This window comes from Podarcis cretensis (assembly GCF_951804945.1).
Source record: "Podarcis cretensis genome assembly, chromosome: 9".
In the NCBI taxonomy this organism is placed as follows: domain Eukaryota; kingdom Metazoa; phylum Chordata; class Lepidosauria; order Squamata; family Lacertidae; genus Podarcis; species Podarcis cretensis.
The window spans coordinates 51,871,367-51,887,926 of NC_137178.1; the positions used below are offsets into that span (position 1 = coordinate 51,871,367).

At 40.5% G+C, this 16,560-nt stretch overlaps 1 long non-coding RNA gene across 5 annotated transcripts in view; it reads right to left on the reverse strand.

Moving 5' to 3' along the window:
* The window catches only part of LOC307224565, a 65,798-nt gene extending 49,582 nt beyond the window's left edge, over positions 1-16,216 (reverse strand). For 3 of the 5 annotated variants that reach the window (XR_013842664.1, XR_013842665.1, XR_013842666.1), the window contains exons 1-3: positions 12,751-13,820; positions 11,599-11,771; positions 3,950-4,053 (exon numbers count right to left, since the gene is read on the reverse strand). This is a non-coding gene — a long non-coding RNA (uncharacterized lncRNA). Of the gene's footprint in view, positions 1-3,949; positions 4,054-11,598; positions 11,772-12,750; positions 13,821-14,361; positions 15,850-16,077 lie in introns of those variants that run through there. The other 2 variants (XR_013842662.1, XR_013842663.1) reach the window with 2 other exon arrangements.
* Positions 16,217-16,560: the final 344 nt, after the last annotated feature.

Below are 16,560 nucleotides of genomic sequence, written 5' to 3' on the forward strand. Positions count from 1 at the left end.
GGAGCGTGCAGAAAACTCAAAGGAAGGATTTCTTTTTCTTTTTCCAGCAAGCTGATAGGCAGAATGATGAAAGTTTAAGGGATTTTTTAATAGCTTCGGATTTAAAACACAAAATGCAATTGAACTAAGTGCAGTAAATCCAATTAGTCACCCTGGCTCTGTCCTTTTATTAGTTATTTCATTGAGTTTTAATAGGCTCTTTGGCCCTGTCTAGAACAGAGGCAAGAGGGCTTTGACCTGAGGGAGGCCTGCACCAAAAGGTACTCTGTCAAATTAGTGATGCAAGCACAGAGCTTTATCTGCAGTAGAGTGCATGGTCTGTCCACCACTTTGCTACCCTGAACCAGCAGACACTTAGTGCTCCCTCCCCTGGCCACTGACAGATTTGCAGAACTAAAGAATGGGGAGACTACATAAGCATTGTCCTGGGGCACATTGTTAGGAGATATATTTCAAAGACTTGGTGAACTCAGGCAGCCCTCAGACCCCAGGGGCTTCAGCACATGCAAATTCCAAAAAGGTATACCATCCAAGCTGCTGTTTGGATATGGGTATTAGTGGTACACTGAGGCAATCCCAGTAGCACACTCTCTACTCCTGTTCATTGCCAAACAATCTGACTGGCTGGTCCCCATAGTCACAGCTGTAGTACCAGTTAGGATACAGGTTTGTTTATTCCTCCTTTGCAGGAGGACAGGGCAACTAACCAACTGCTGGATGTCCCTCCAATTGGGAGCTTTTCCATCCCACTTTCCTACTTTTCATCTTATACATGGATCTAGTACCTTATCTTAGAGTCACAGAGTATGAGTTTAGAACTGCATGATCCAAAGATGAGAACTAGAGTAAAGTAGAAGCCCATCTCACACATGGAACATAGGAAGCTGCCTTACACCAAGTCAGGCCATTGGTCTCTCAAACTTAGTATTTACGCTGCACTGATTGGCCAGCAGCACTCTAAGATTTCAGGCAGGGTTTACCCAGAAAAGCCAGGGATTGAACCTAAGACCTTCTGTATGGACATGCTGCTGCAGTTTCTGGATTTTACAAGAATCCTCACAACAAGAGTGGTTCTAGACTATGTACTACAGTGATGCCTTGGTTTACAACCATAATCCGTTCCAGAGGTCCGGTTGTAAATCAAAACAGGTTGTAACCCAAGGTACGCTTTTGCCAATGGGGCCTCCAAAAAAAAAATGGGTTGTAATCCAAAAAAATAAATAAATGGGTTGTAATCCAAAAAAAAAAAAAGAAGGGTCACACACTTTAGGGTTTGACATGGTTGTAATCCAAAACCGTTGCAAACCAAGGTATCACTTTATGTGCAATACTTTAGGAAAGTATTGTTGTTTGTGAGCAGACATGACAAACTCCATTTCCAGATCACTCTTTCATAGCTAACAAATTGAGCCAAACATGGGTTTTGAAGGGCCTCTGCTCCAAGAGTGCTGAGTTATATGCCACATGTCAAAACTAAAATTAAGTGTGAAATTGCAGACACCTAGATTATTGAGTTAAGCATCCATGGGAGAGCAGCAGGTCACACTATGGCTCTACAAATAGGTTTTACTATATAAACATAAAGCAAAAACTGCTAAGTGTATCAACATCCCTATAAGGAGCCGAGTATTCTAGGGCAGCTTATATACAGCAGAACAAGGACAAGCAATTTTTTTGTGACCCAATGTTTACAGCAGAGAAAGGTCTAAGCAAAGGTCAGGCAAAATTGTCCTGGAAATATCATCAGTGTTACATTTAAGTGGTCACTTAAGCTAAAGGTTGCTTATTGCTGGAGTCTGCAAATGTTGTAGCTATTCACTCCCTGATAATCATGTTGTTTTATTTTTTCCATTTATTTATTGAGTAAATCGAACTAATAAAAACACAAACCATGACTGTCATGGGAACACTCCAAGGAGGAGTGATCCAGTGCGGCAGAGGAAAGGAGGGGGGTGCTGGCGTCAACTGTATTTTTACTCACAAAGCAATCAATACAGTTTAACACAAATAGTCCTTGAATGTTCCACATTGTGCATTGCTTTCCCGGGGATGGGAGGGGAAAGTATATTAATTCATTCTCTCTCTTTCTCTTTCTCTCTTTCTCTCTCTCTCTCTCTCTCTCTCTCGTGGTTTCATACATTCCTTTTGGACTTATTTTCCTTCTCTCTAGAGCTTCACATCCCATGAAGGGACCTATATCTAAAGCAGGGCTGGGCAAACTTTCGCCTTCCAGATGTTGTTGAATTCCAATTTCCATCAGCCCCAACCAGAATAGCCAATGGCTAGGCAAGATGGGAGTTGTACTCCGGTAGCACCTAGAGGGCGAAAGGGTTCTCAGCCCTGATCTAAAGCATGACATAAAATAAAAACAGCTGCAAATAATTTTTAAAATAATACAAAAAATAACTGAAGATAAATTTTAAAACAATACAAAACGAACATCAGTGGCAGAGAGACCTTTTCATTCAGATGGAAAAGCTTAGTGTGCAACAGTTGTTCTTCTGTCCTACACAGATTGGTGGGGAGGGCAAAGTCTGAAAAACGCCTGTGGTCTACAGGCAAGAGCAGGAACACTTGAGGCTAAAGCCGCCTTTTTACAACCTCTTTATTCAAACCTAAGGAGACACTGCTCTGTTATGTGGATTAGTTTAATTACATTTCGTTATTCAGCTTCTACAACAAGCAGAATCAGAATAGGGAAACTGTACATGGAGAAAAAGCTGCTGAAACTCATGACAGACTCGTCTTCTTTTTTATCATCTCCCAATAAGACCTACAGGGGTCAGGTATAGTAAGATCACTTTTATAGGAAACATGAATTCATTATTTAAAGTCAGGTTACAGAATTTGATCTACCTATGTTTAGTACTGAGGTCAGTTGTGTATATATATATATATAGTATAAAAATCAAGCAGGCCTAAAATATACACACTAGTTACACATGTCATGTCTAGTAGATCAGTCCACATATGCCTCAGCCAATATTTATCCTCTGTGCAAAAATCCTGTAAATTCCTTTTTGAAAGCAAAAGTCTGAGAGCCATTATGGGACTAGCCTCATCCCTGATGGCATTTAGACAGGCAGTGAAAGCAGTCCATGTGCCTTTAAATATATGACTGAAGGTTATTTTAACTGTTCCATTTTGGTTCTAATGTTTTAGTTGTAGTTTTTTGTTTGGCTTTATTTTCTTCTTTTATGTAAACCACTTTGGGGACCTTGTTAGGGCAGTGTATTTTTGAAGCAAATAAATGTATGTTCCTATTTCTTTAATTTTTTAAAAAATACAGGTTCATAGGTTAGTGAGACATTGCTATGGGCATAAACCCTACTCCTCTTCTCTAATTCTTTGCACAAGAATCCATTCCAAATATTCTTTTTATAAAAAACACACCAAACTGCAGGTATGCAGGGGAGTAACCTGTAATATTATGACACAAATATTATTCACATAACAATTACAATAGCAGCAAATGAGCTATGTGGTTGAAGGACTGCATATGTCAAGGTGCAAAACACTTTGTGTGCTCAGTGAACAGGATGCCCCCACAATCTTGAGGGAAGCTGTGATGCTTTGTTCAATGAATTTAAAACTACTGGCACCATTCCTTATCTTTTTAACTGACACGGGCTTTCCCATGCCTTTAACAGCTGTATGACAGGTGGGTCTCAACAGGTAAACCTCTTCCCATCACTGTATCTCCATGATGCAGAAAAGTCATCTGGTGGTTTCTATCTAATACAGAGTTGTTAAATAGATGCATTCTTTGCCCATTTAGAAAAGTGGCAACCTAGGAGAAAAGGCCACACAGAGGCTACTTTAAAGTGAACAAGCAGGTGCTCAGGAATACCTTACAAAATATGTTTCATCATTGGAGATGATTTATTCACAAGTGATGTCTGCTAACAATGACAATATTCTAAATATATAATGCAAACAGGTTTCTTACCTGTTCATTATGTTGTCAAGCTGGCATGCTGCACAATTCGCTTTCATCAAAGGTACGGTGTATGCTCATTTAACCATTTGAAGATTGTATAGATCAGTTTGCTCCTATATAGATGAAATAAACAATCAAAAATAATATTGGTCAATAATAAAAATGGCTCAAGAGGTTATCACTTACTTTCTAACATAGCAGGTCATTCAAACAGTGCTGAAAAAGAGATAGTTCACACAAACCACTTGCACAGTATCATATTATAAACCGAGTACATTTGCAAGATACTTGGTGCAATTTCTTTAGATGCCATTTATTATTCTACACAGTCCTCAACATCCTTATTCAGAATTTACTATCCATGGATTGTAGCAACATGGTACAGAGTAGACTCATATTTGAAGAGTGAAAGAAGTTACCAGCAGAAATAATGGCAAATGGAAGCAATTGGGAAAGGGGTCACAGAATTGTGCAGCCTCCTCCACATTTCTGAGGCTGTTCTGCCACATTTTATGCCAAGATTAGATACAGAAACTTACATACAAAACATTTAGCAATAGATTATCTTGACCACGCCTGGGATGTGACCTACAACACTGTTCCACACTTAACACAATAATATTTTATTATGATTTGCTGCTTGCAGACAAGTGAATCCTGCATTCTGCACATAGGCTAACATTTCAGCTAATTTTCAAGAAGAATGGCATTTCCCAGATCTACAAAAACTTCTACATCATGGTAACACTGGCCTTGGGACACTAACCTTCTGCGTCTCACCCTGCGCATCTCCCTTTCCCTGAGAGTGCCACAGAGGCTATTTCCTTCCCCCCTATGTCCGTAATTCCCATACCAATGGCTATATTGTGCCCCTTTCCATATTCTGGGACACACACATCAGATTTGTCATTGAAGAATTGATGATTAGGCAAGTCAGACCCCTGTAAGCCACATTGAATACAGCCTACTAGCTGTACATTGTGGCAAATGTACAGTGGTACCTCTGGTTAAGAACTTAATACGTTCTGAAGGTCCGTTCTTAACCTGAGGTACCACTTTAGCTAATGGGGCCTCCCGCTGCCACTGCGCCACCATGCAATTTCTGTTCTCATCCTGAAGCAAAGTTCTTAACCTGAGGTACTGTTTCTGGGTTAGAGGAGTCTGTAACCTGAAGCGTCTGTAACCCGAGGTACCACTATCCTACCATATTTTTTAAGTTGCAGGCAGACAGCAAAAACAGAAGGTTCATTGAGCTCCTGCACTGCTGTGAAAGACTTGATGGGACACAACTTGTACACATCTGAGCACAGAATTTAGTTTCGATTGGAGCAACAGGAAGCATTTTCTTAGCACATTCAAACCTAGTTCCCAACATGGGTTAGGGACACTTAATAAAGCATAAGGGTTCAAAACAAAACTTTTAGACCAGACTGTAAACTGAAGCTAAGGGAAGCTGCAGATGTTTTGAGCATTCATTTTCTCTCCCAGCAATTGCTTTAATGGGTTGGAGCTCCTGGGAGACCATTTGACTTTTGCTCATGTCTATGCCATTCCTCCCTGTCATGCTGACTGTGCAAAAGCTTAAAGCTGTCAACAACCTGCATTCGGTATTATTTCAAGTAAAGAAAAATAAAGTGACATCTGATCTGTCAAGAGGAAGGTGGGGATTTTGTTCTGAAAAATAGAAAGCAAAAATGTTCTGTGCAGAATCAATAGTCAAATCAATATTGTGCCCTCCCACCAAAAGCTCAGCTTGGCCTGAACTGCAGTCTTCCTCTCACTGCCCCCATCCCCCCCGGTTACAGCAACCATCCATTAAAGTGAGTGAATGGAACTTACTTTGCCAGGACCACATCTTTGGTAAGTGTTTCTGAAGCAATACAGTAATGATTATTTTGCAGTATTGCATTTTAATAATTAAAATAAAGCACTGAGCATTATGCGCACCACTCTGTGGGAAATACTTCCCAGTAACCAGGGCCCTCAGAAAGCATAATTCACATTAGCAGAGAGATGTTTCCACAGAGCAGAAGCCAATGGCGATAGCATAAAGGTGACCCTGACTCGTTCTCTCTCTTTCTAAAACAGAATCAACAACCAACCTTTCAAAAACATGCTTTTCACCTCACAGAATTGCTTCTTTTCCAGTTCTTCCAATTAGAGAGAGAAGAACCTACTGCTCACAGTTACTGTCCACATTAGAAGGGAAAACCATTTGCATAAAACAAGAGTGGGGGGTAAAAGAGGAGAATGAAATATAAGACACACAAACTGCAACAGAAAATATGTAGGAGATTGTCACAGCAAAACCAATAACAAACAATCTACACCATACATTTAAAGCACTCTTAAACTGCTTTAACAGTCATGGCTTCCCCCAAAAGAATCCTGGGAACTGTTGAGGGTCCCCCATCAACATTGTGTCCTCTCTCTGGTGTGGCAAGGTCAAAGGAAGCTTAATCTATTTCACCAGCAGGATTTGTTGTTTTTTTCCTCTTCAGAAGGGGATTCATGTGGTCCACCACTGGGGCACATAATACTGCTCTAATTTTCAAAATGCACAAGACACCAAATGACAAGAATTTCGCCAGGATCTGGGAGGGAGTGTAGGGGAATGGAAGGAAATCATTAAGTAAAATTGACAGGTCTTTCACCTTACTTTGTCAGTTTCATTAGAAACGATGATGATGATGATGATGATGTGACTTCAGTGGGCTTGGTGGGCAAATAATTCAGAAAGAAATCCATTCTCATACTGTCAGTAAGAAGGTCCATTAGGTCACGATGGAATTGCATCTGAAAAGAGTTACAGGGCAGTACGGGCCAGAACAGACTAGCTGGAGGGGTTGTGACATTTAAAGGGGGGGTGCATAACTTGAACAGTGGTAAGATGAATTAACATGTGGGAAAAGATAATTAAACCACCTGAAAATGCATGTGTAATTTCAGCCTTAGATTTGCAAACTGCATCCTGAAGGCAGTAACAGCATTTGTAAAAGGTTTAAAACACACATTCTTTCACACCAGCCCTTAAATAAATGCTTTCCACATTGCATCTAGAAAATATTATCCTGACTGAGTATCACTTTGGAAACAACCCACTGCTATCCTGTGAAAGAACTTTCAAATCCAGAGGGGCCTATTTTTTGTTTGCATACACATCAAATGTGGTTTATAGGAGAGAAAAGAGTCTTTATTGGACAAACACACAGCCTCTTCATTTGTGCCTGCAACACTCCAAATAGATGCCAGACCACACCTATAAGGTAAGATTTCCCATTTTTGACCAGCTCTTGTCTTTGAAAAAGTCTTTAAGGACAGCCTCCTAGCAGATGAGACAATATTAACTACTACACTTTGCACAATGATACACACACAAATTTAAAAAGTGAACAAGCACCCCCCTCCCAGGGTTCCCTGGTTTTGAAAATAACAGGCAAATGCTCCAAAACATACTGTAATTTCTTCAGATGTTGAGAAGTCTAAACTCAAAAGATTTCCCCCCTATGTCTTTTGTCCTTCCCTTAAGTATAAAAAGTCCAATTTTGCACACCCTACATGAGGATTACTTCTGGACTTCACACAAGTCTATTCCAAATTGCAGCAAGGCCACTCACTTGACTTAAATTGGTACAGGAAAGACGAAGGACATTGCTTTAATCTATGAAGAGACACAGTTAAGCACTTTCCAGGGTTTTATGTGCAGGTTTCATAAAAATCCCAGATAGATAGATAAGATTAGGTAACGCATTATCAGAGCCAGACTCACTAATGCCTCAAGAGCAAATGAAAAGAGTCATTGACTGACTATTAAAGTGTAACAAAATTACTGACAAGGAAATGGTTGGATAGCAGAGCTATAATAATTAGCAATACTTTTAATCAAATATTTTATATCTCTCCATCTCAACAGTGGATAAACCAGTTCCCATCTCCTGTTCCCCGCAGTAACAGAGAGATTTTTATCCATGTTGCCAACAGAGACACATCTGCCTGAAGAACATACATCGGTACCTCAGGTTACATACGCTTCAGGTTACATACACATCAGGTTACAGACTCCGCTAACCCAGAAATAGTGCTTCAGGTTAAGAACTTTGCTTCAGGATGAGAACAGAAATCGTGCTCCGGCGGTGCGGTGGCAGCGGGAGGCCCCATTAGCTAAAATGGTGCTTCAGGTTAAGAACAGTTTCTGGTTAAGAACGGACCTCCGGAACGAATTAAGTACTTAACTTGAGGTACCACTGTATACACATTCTTTTTGCCTCCTCCCCCTCCAATATCTGTTTTCTAACTTTTTCTATTGTCAAATAGTGTTCAAAATACAAACAGAAAATTAACCTTACTGTTACTAAGCCCTTTGTCAAAAGTCATTTCTAAAGAAAAGGACCAGCAGAATAAGAGAGAGGGACTACTATGTTGAAACACAAAGATTTTTTAACAGCTTAGAGTGATTGTTGGTGGTTTGGGGTGGGGGTGGGGGGGTAAAATGTATTCTTGAAGGAGTCCAAACTGAAGGATGAAAATAAATTCCATTTTCTCACTCGGTGAGAAATTCTGAATTTCTGAATACAACCGACCCACTTATTTAATGATTTTAATTCTGAGGTTCTTGTTAATGTTTACTTGTAATTCACAGGAACAGAGAAAGCTGCCTTGTATTGAGTCAGACCACTAAGCCCTCTTATATAAGCAGCAGCTCTCTAACGGTTCAGGGTGGAGGAATCTTCACCAGCCCTACCTAAAACATAGCTTTCATTGTGGTGTCACTGTGATGCCAGGGTTTGAATCTGGGACTATGACACCACAGGTATAACCAGCCACCCACTTCTAGGCATGACTTGTCTGGGATTTGAAGCCCAAAAGGGATCCTATCTATGTACTGAGAAACTTGAATTCATCGCGGGTCAACCTTTCCATTAGACAAAGCAGCCTGGCTCAGGCGCCTGATTTTGGGATATCATTAAAAGGAAGCAAACCATACGTGTTGTTGTTATTACGCTTTTACTGCCATACCACATGCTAGTTAGGTTTTCTGTCTTAGGTATCAAAATGTCTTTGGCCAAAAAGCTCAACAACTCCAGGCAATCCTCTCCTAAACTCCACGCACGCTCCTCCTCCCTCCAATGACAATGGGTAGATCCTTGCCAATTTTTTTGATACTGGGAGTAGATCACAGTCTCTTGGGAGTTCGACATGCCTGTTCTACATGAACATGATCTACAGTTCAAGCTCGGTCAAATCCCTTCTTGGTCAAAGATGCTGAGCTATCCAATCAAGGGAGATTTTTAACAGAGGAAGGTCCAGAAATCTCATGAAGGATCACACAGCACAGCTCTCAGTGTCTCAGAATTTTCATTTGCCATAAAATCAAACAGCAGCCTGGACACTGTATCACCAGATCAGTTTCCAAAACCACAGAAGAAGTCAACACCGGGAGCTCACAAAGGAAGCATGGAGATAATAGTGTCCCTGTTTGTCTCAAGCAACTGATATTGAGATACTGTCTCTGCACATGGAGGTTCCACAGCTAATATATCTTTGTAAAACCTAAGCTCATGAATTTGTCTGAACTTTTTTTAAAAAAAACCACCTAAGCTAGTGGTGTGCATATTATGTTTGTCAAAATGTTGCTAAGCTACAACATGTACCTCTTCAAATGTAATGTTTAAAGTATATTTGTTTCTGTTTTTCACTTTGTACACATCATGGAAACAAACCTAGGGAAGGGTCTAATATCTATCTCAGCTTCCAACACCATTTCTGTTATATATACGGTACATAAGAATAAAAAGCCACAACCAACCACAATGCATATGAGTTTTGAATGCCAACACCTATAGAAGGCAAATCTATAGCATAGTGTTGCACACCACTCCAATCTTCAAGCAGTCTGAGATTCCAGGGGTCCCACAGCCTTGGATCCCAGCCGAAATCAAACGCTGCTTTGACACTCTTTCCAGCTTGCTGCTTTCTCTTCCAGTTTCTGGCTCGCATCACTCAACTCTCTACTCTGGCCTTTTTTCCTTCCATTTGCCATCTCACACAGATCCACTTCCTTGGTTCCCTTAATGGCCCATCGCCCAGGCAACCACCTCAACAGGAAGCTAGCCTGCCTTAAAATATAACACTTGCTGGATCCAGCGATTAGGAGGGTCTCTGCATACAGCCTACTTCCCCCCACACCAAGTGCATAACAATATATTCCTTGAAACTATAACACATGACAAAGCCTTCCATTTTCCAAGGGCCAAATGGGAAAATAAGAATCACGAATTTAATGGAGTTGCTATGAAGATGAGTACTAGGAGGATTGTAAAATGTGAAGGCCACAATCCCGACATACCTGAGTCCTGCTGATTTTTAAAAATATATCCCCCCCAAAAAAATTATTACAAATCAAAACAAATTACTTTAATTTAATACAATTTCTTAAAATCACGTTTCCCGCTCCTATTGCAAACATATGTCAATCATGTTTGGGAAAGAGAGAAATTTTGTTCCTTATCACTTAGGATTGTTTCACAGGTACACAATTTCTTATCACCACTTGATGATCCTGCTGAAAAGTATTATATGGAAGTACTATTTGTGCTACTGTCCAGGGCATGACCTGAAGTGAAGACAAATGATGTAATAACCTTATGGAAAGCTAAGCAGATTGGGGTCTATTAAGTGCAATGCCCAGATGGCTGAAAGGCTGGATATAAACGTAATGAATAAATGTGTGGTGATGACTCATTCACACGTGGAGGTCATTCCTTGAAATTGCACTCAGTGTGTAACAAACTTTGATGTGTGAATGAGCCTTTAGACTAGGCCATTTCTGTCACTTTATTGCAGAATAGAAATCACTCTGATAGCAGCTGCCTAAAATGGCATTGGCTACTGTTGCTCAGGCTCTGGGGACAGCACTTCCAAACTATTACTCACAGCATGATGACCATTTCAGCAGGTCACAGCAGATATTTTCCTGCTAGATTCTCACTTCCTACCCCTGCATCTTCTATACTAGTTTCCATCTTTAAAACTTTACTGTTTGCAAACTTTTGGAGCTTCCCTCCCCCCAACTCCTTTCCTTTTTCTTTGCTGGGCAATAAATAGCAACCCAACAAATGCATACAAATGGCTTTCCATTAGAATTTTAATGTACTCTTGGAATGAAAGAAAAGCTTAATATAAATCTTTTTAAAAAATAAATAAATAACCAGAACATAAATTCAGACTGGGACATTGCCACCTAGGCTGAGCTGGAGAGTTCACTGTCTGCTGTCCCCCTCGTAAATTAACTGAGGTCTCCTGCTGCTGTAAATGAATAGCGCATCTTGGAAAAGATCATATCTGTCAAGATTGCAGATTGGTTTTCTCTCAGAGTTTGCAAAAAGTCACAGCTTTACAATGCCTTCATTATGTCGATGAGAATGGCTTCCCAACTGGAAAGTAATGTGTGTTTTATTCCGTTAGGCCTAAGATTTACAGAAAAAGCAATTTTCCTTCACAGTCAAGATACAACTCCCACCCCCACGAAAAATGTCATTTCACGTCTTTCATTCAGTCACCTTTTTACTGACAAATGTATATTCTTTCGGCTTCATGTGTACTCAAGAATTGTGACATTTAATGGCCAAGTAAGGTTAATCACAGGTGAGTGCATATACCTGATGGATATTGCAGCCAAGGCTGCATTCTCTGCCTTAAGAGAAATTGAATGATCTGAGCATATGATCTGGAGTCTCTCACACTTCTGTAAATGTGGGTAGCTAATATTTCAATTCCATCTGGAGAGCTAGGAAATCCACCTCAAAATGTTACAATACGCTAGGACTGTGACCTAAAAGGAAAAAAAGGAAGGTAAAGAGATATATATGTATATATTGTGCCCGCAAGTAGGGCTAGACGCTTCTCTCTTTCTGACTTTGCATGACTGCAGTGCACTTAAAGACAAGTGTAGAACTGTTTCTGGCTCAGCTTTTAATTTACTAGTTTCTGTCACAATCCTGGACATTATGTGCACTGACCTTGTACTTGGCTACATGAATGCAAATAGGCAGTTTTCTCAGGGCAAAGTGCCCTATTAGCATTCATTAATGCTAATGCTAATGTTACTCCTCGGTGCAGCATAAAACTCTTAATGCCAAGTTATTTGCTGAGGAGCAATATAAAAATTGCTACTCCACAGCGAGCCTAAGCCACCTGCTGCTCCAAATCAGCAAGAAGATAATGAAGTGTGTGTCTGCTTGCTTTCGTTATGTAAGTGACTATTTCAAAATGAACAGCAGTTCTAAGGCTGTCTTAAGGGGTTTTTTTTTTCGAGGTCTGAGACAAATGTGTTAATGAGGTCCCTGCCACCCTTTGCGCAGGCCAGTTTTGTTTGAACTTGCCACAGAGTTTTCGCACAAAATGGTTGGTTTCATTTTTCACATACTTCCCTTCTCTTTATTTCCTTAGAAAGCTCCAAAACAACTGCCATTTTAAAACAAACCTGTTGTTCTGTTTCACCGTATCTTTTTACTTTTTACCTAAGCATATTTGCATCCCAGAGAATTGTCCCTTCCCTTGTACGATCATATTGCTGCAATCCAATGTGGAACCTTATGGTGCAGGGCAGTAGGAAATCTCTTAAATAAATTAAATCAAAGCTAGGAAAGCTATAAGTCATCAGTTATTCTAACCCCTTGCTTCCATTCTTAATGTGTGGACTAGGTTAACATAGCAACATAGCAAAATAAAAGGTACAGGTTTCACTACTAATAGAGATCTCTAGCTCAGCCTGCTCTAACAGGTTTACTTTCTGTGTGACTAACAGTCACCTGTAAAATTCAGAGGTGAGGGAGTAGGAATTCAATCTATGTCTCATTGGTGCTGGTAGATACTATATATCTCAGTCCTCCTCTAAGGAGCTCAGATTGTTCTACATGAGGGTGAGGACTCTTTTTCTGCCCAAAGGCCGCATTCCTTCATGAGCAACCTTGAGGACCCAGGTGCAGGGCTTACCAGGGGCAAGGGGTGTGAAAGCAGCACTAAAGGCATTGCACAACAACTTGGGATCAAAATGGCCACAATTTTATTGATTATATATGCCAGTAGGCTTTGGCATAGGCATTGGGTATGGATCCTGAACCAACTAACCCGTTTGCTGGTTGATTACTCCACCAGGGTCAATCCAGAGATAAAGGATTCCCCCCATGACACAGGATCAAATAGGCCAAACCCACCAGGACACCATTGGGGGAGTTATATGGCCCATTAGCCCCCATCTAGGCTTTCAGACAAAACTCCCCCGCCCCCGGACCGTTTTACCCGGGTACCCTTGTTCCAGTTTAGACTAAGAATCCAACCCAATTCCTTTTTCTGCCATCTGAGTCAGCCTCTCCTCACTGTCTTGCCACCAAACCACTCACATCTACAAGCAATCACACAAGCCCCTGTAGCTATCCTGTAGCCAGGCCTCATTGCCCTGAAATGATAGATGCAAGCCACCAGGCCTGAAATGCTTTGTATCGCTGAAACAGATGCCAAGGTGCTGAATCACCTGGCCTCCCAATTGTTCCACTGTGCTGCACATTGCCCTGTTCACTTTCTTTCAGAAGTCCCAACTTCAGATCCCACTCTCAGCAGAAGTCTGATGTTCCTACATGCACACAATAATGCACGCACAAATCTATCCCCCTGTCCAGGAAAGCAAGAGGCATATCACAGTTCGAGGAAACATGTCAGCCTGGCAAAAGCATTCAAGCAGAGCACAGAGCAGGACAATGGAGAGGTGCAGCCTGGAGAGAATCTAAAGAGAGAGTGCATTTACCCCTGGGTTTCGGAGTCTCCACTGCGCTAATCACTGCACCTGTTCTCGCCTCAACACACATTAGGCCGTATGTCTGCACATTTAGCTAAAACTCACATCCAATCCATATTTTCATGTAAATCAACTCTATTGATAACTTGAGCAGCAAGCAGCTTCTAAATGCAGATAATCAAATGGTTAGTTTTAAGAAGGCTTAAATAGATGGTTGAATCTAGCTGAGATGAAAGAGGTGGCAAAAAGTCAATGCAAGGCCAGGCCCTCCAGGTTGCAACTCAGAGTGGCAGAGAAACAATGCCAGTGAGAGGTCTCCAAGATCTGGTCTAAATAGGATTAGATATTCTACATAGGTATAACCAATCAATGCACGATAATAGATGCTAAGGCTTGAACAGTTGCTAACAGTTCCCTAAAGGGAACATTTAAAATGTTCAAAATACAGGGAAGGGGGGGCATCTAAGAAATAACATAATGCTCAATTGGTGCAGAACACCACTATGCTGGCTCTTTTGTGGAACTAAAAGAGCACCAGAGCTTTTGAAAGGGCGCTTTTGTTCCCATATTTTATTCTGAAAGGATTTGCAGCAATTGCCAAAAGAAAGATACTATAATGGCTGCTTACCTACAAGTCTGCTTTCTTCACAATGCAGGCCTTTCCCTGCAGACTTTCTGCAAGTGATGGTTCCAGGTACATTGCTAAAGTTATTTCCATTCACTTTAACAGCTTACTCAAAGAGGAGTCAGGGGCAGCATAAAAAGTTTTTTTTTAAAAAAAAAAATCTGCATACAAAGAAAGGTTTTATCTATTGTATTCTAACTTTAGAATAGTTTTTCCCCATTCCAAATGTTAGGTTTTATAGAAGGTCTCTCATTTGAAGGGGAACAAGTTCAGTTTTAGGTACAGCATATGCCCACTTTGCAATTTCTTAATCTTCACTTTAATGTTAACATGCCATCAGCAGAACAGATGGTGACCATTCAACAATAATAGCGGTTCTCTGACAACTATATTAGAGGGATCAGGCCGCCGTAAGGTGTACCTCGTAACAATAGTTTTTACCCTTTCCTTATTTTGCAGTTGTAACTGTTTTATTTAGTTTATAATTGTATATTTTATTGCTGTAATCTGCCCTGGGACCTTATGGTCAGTGGGACTGTATGGTCAACTCCCATTGTTCTAGGTGCATTTTGCGACAGGAAATTTCATTAGCGCGAGCAGTTTCTAAGCTCTGGTCACCTGAGATTTCAGATTAAAGCTGCAGAGTGGAAGGAAGAGAGGACCCTTTTCTGCCTCCCCACTTCCAGCCACTCTCTGAAGACTGGAGAAGAGACCCTCTTAAGAATATTAGGGGGGTGGGCAGAGGAAGGACTAGACCATGTGAAAAATGAACATAATATTTGGGCTACAGTTCATTCATTTTCAGCTTTGTATTCTTGTTATAAAAAAGCATGCCTAGACATTCTCTTGTTGTGTCCAGGTTTAAGGTGCCATTTAGCTCCTAGCTTTCATATCTCAGTTTCTAACACTGCTTATGGTAAAGGGCAGATAATAAATTGATGGGCCAGATTCCTGCTGGCCCACTATTCCAGCATATCAAAATGGCAGTTCTCAGTCCGCAGCTGCTGCTCCTCTGCAGGATCCAAGAGGCAGGAAACTTTGAACAGTCATGGCTTATCCCAAAGAATCATTTGAACAGTAGTTAAAGGTGCTGAAAGTTGTTAGGAGATCTCTATCCCAGTCTCAGAGTTAAAATTTCTAGAGTTCCCAGTGAAGAGGGGTTGATTGTTAAAGCACTCTGGCAATGGTTGCTTTGTGAGGGGGAAAACTGTCTCCTAACAACTCTCAGCACCCTTAATAAACCACAGGATTCTTTGTGGGAAGCCATAATTGTTAAAAGTGCTATAATACTCCCTTAAATGTATAGTACAGAAGAGGCCTAGGACTTAGTATGAGGTGAGAAGTGTCCCTGCTCTGTGTGTTGTCTTCTCAGTAAAAACACCACACACACACATAAAAATAAAAAAGATACATAGCTAAATTCTATGTCGTAAGTGGTTTTTTCCAGTTTGGCCCTGTAACAACACTATGTGAGGCATATTTAAAAAGCCACATACCTCTGAGAGGAAGTGTCTCTGTCTCTGTTTTAGCTAGCACAGCCAGTGTTTTCAAGATGGATTCACAACACATACACCGCTTCCCAAATTACAATAGCATCCCTTTTTCTTTTTTTTTAACAAATATCGCAACACAATTGTTTCTCATTAAATTGCAACAGTCCCCAACTGGGCTTTACCTCTTCAGGCTCAATTCACATATTAACCATATTCAAATACTAACATTCTCGTCTTAGGAATCAATTTGGTGGTTGTTTTCGGCTATAATCATCTTAGGTCAAACATGAAGCAGCAAAATGGCCTTAGATCATTCTAGCATTCTGCTCCCTGAGGAGAAATCTTTTGGCTCTGGCTAAAATATTGTGATTATTGCGATTGGTTTTTATTGATTTATTGGTTTGTTTGTTGCTTGTATAGGATACCTTGTTTTTTAATGTTTCATGTTTTGTTGTTTTATATGTTGTAAGCCACCCAGAGTGGCTGGGGAAACCCAGCCAGATGGGCGGGATATAAATTTATTATTGTTATTATTATTATTATTATTATTAGTTGTTGTTGTTGTTGTTGTTGTTCTAAAATAGCCAAAATCTTGAGGAAAGGAAGGGCCTGCTCTTTGAATTGTGCCTTTTCTTCTTTGTATGACAGCTCCATTTAAGTGTATGAGTTCAGAATGACAAATTGCTATAAATTCTGGCATTTTGGTAGG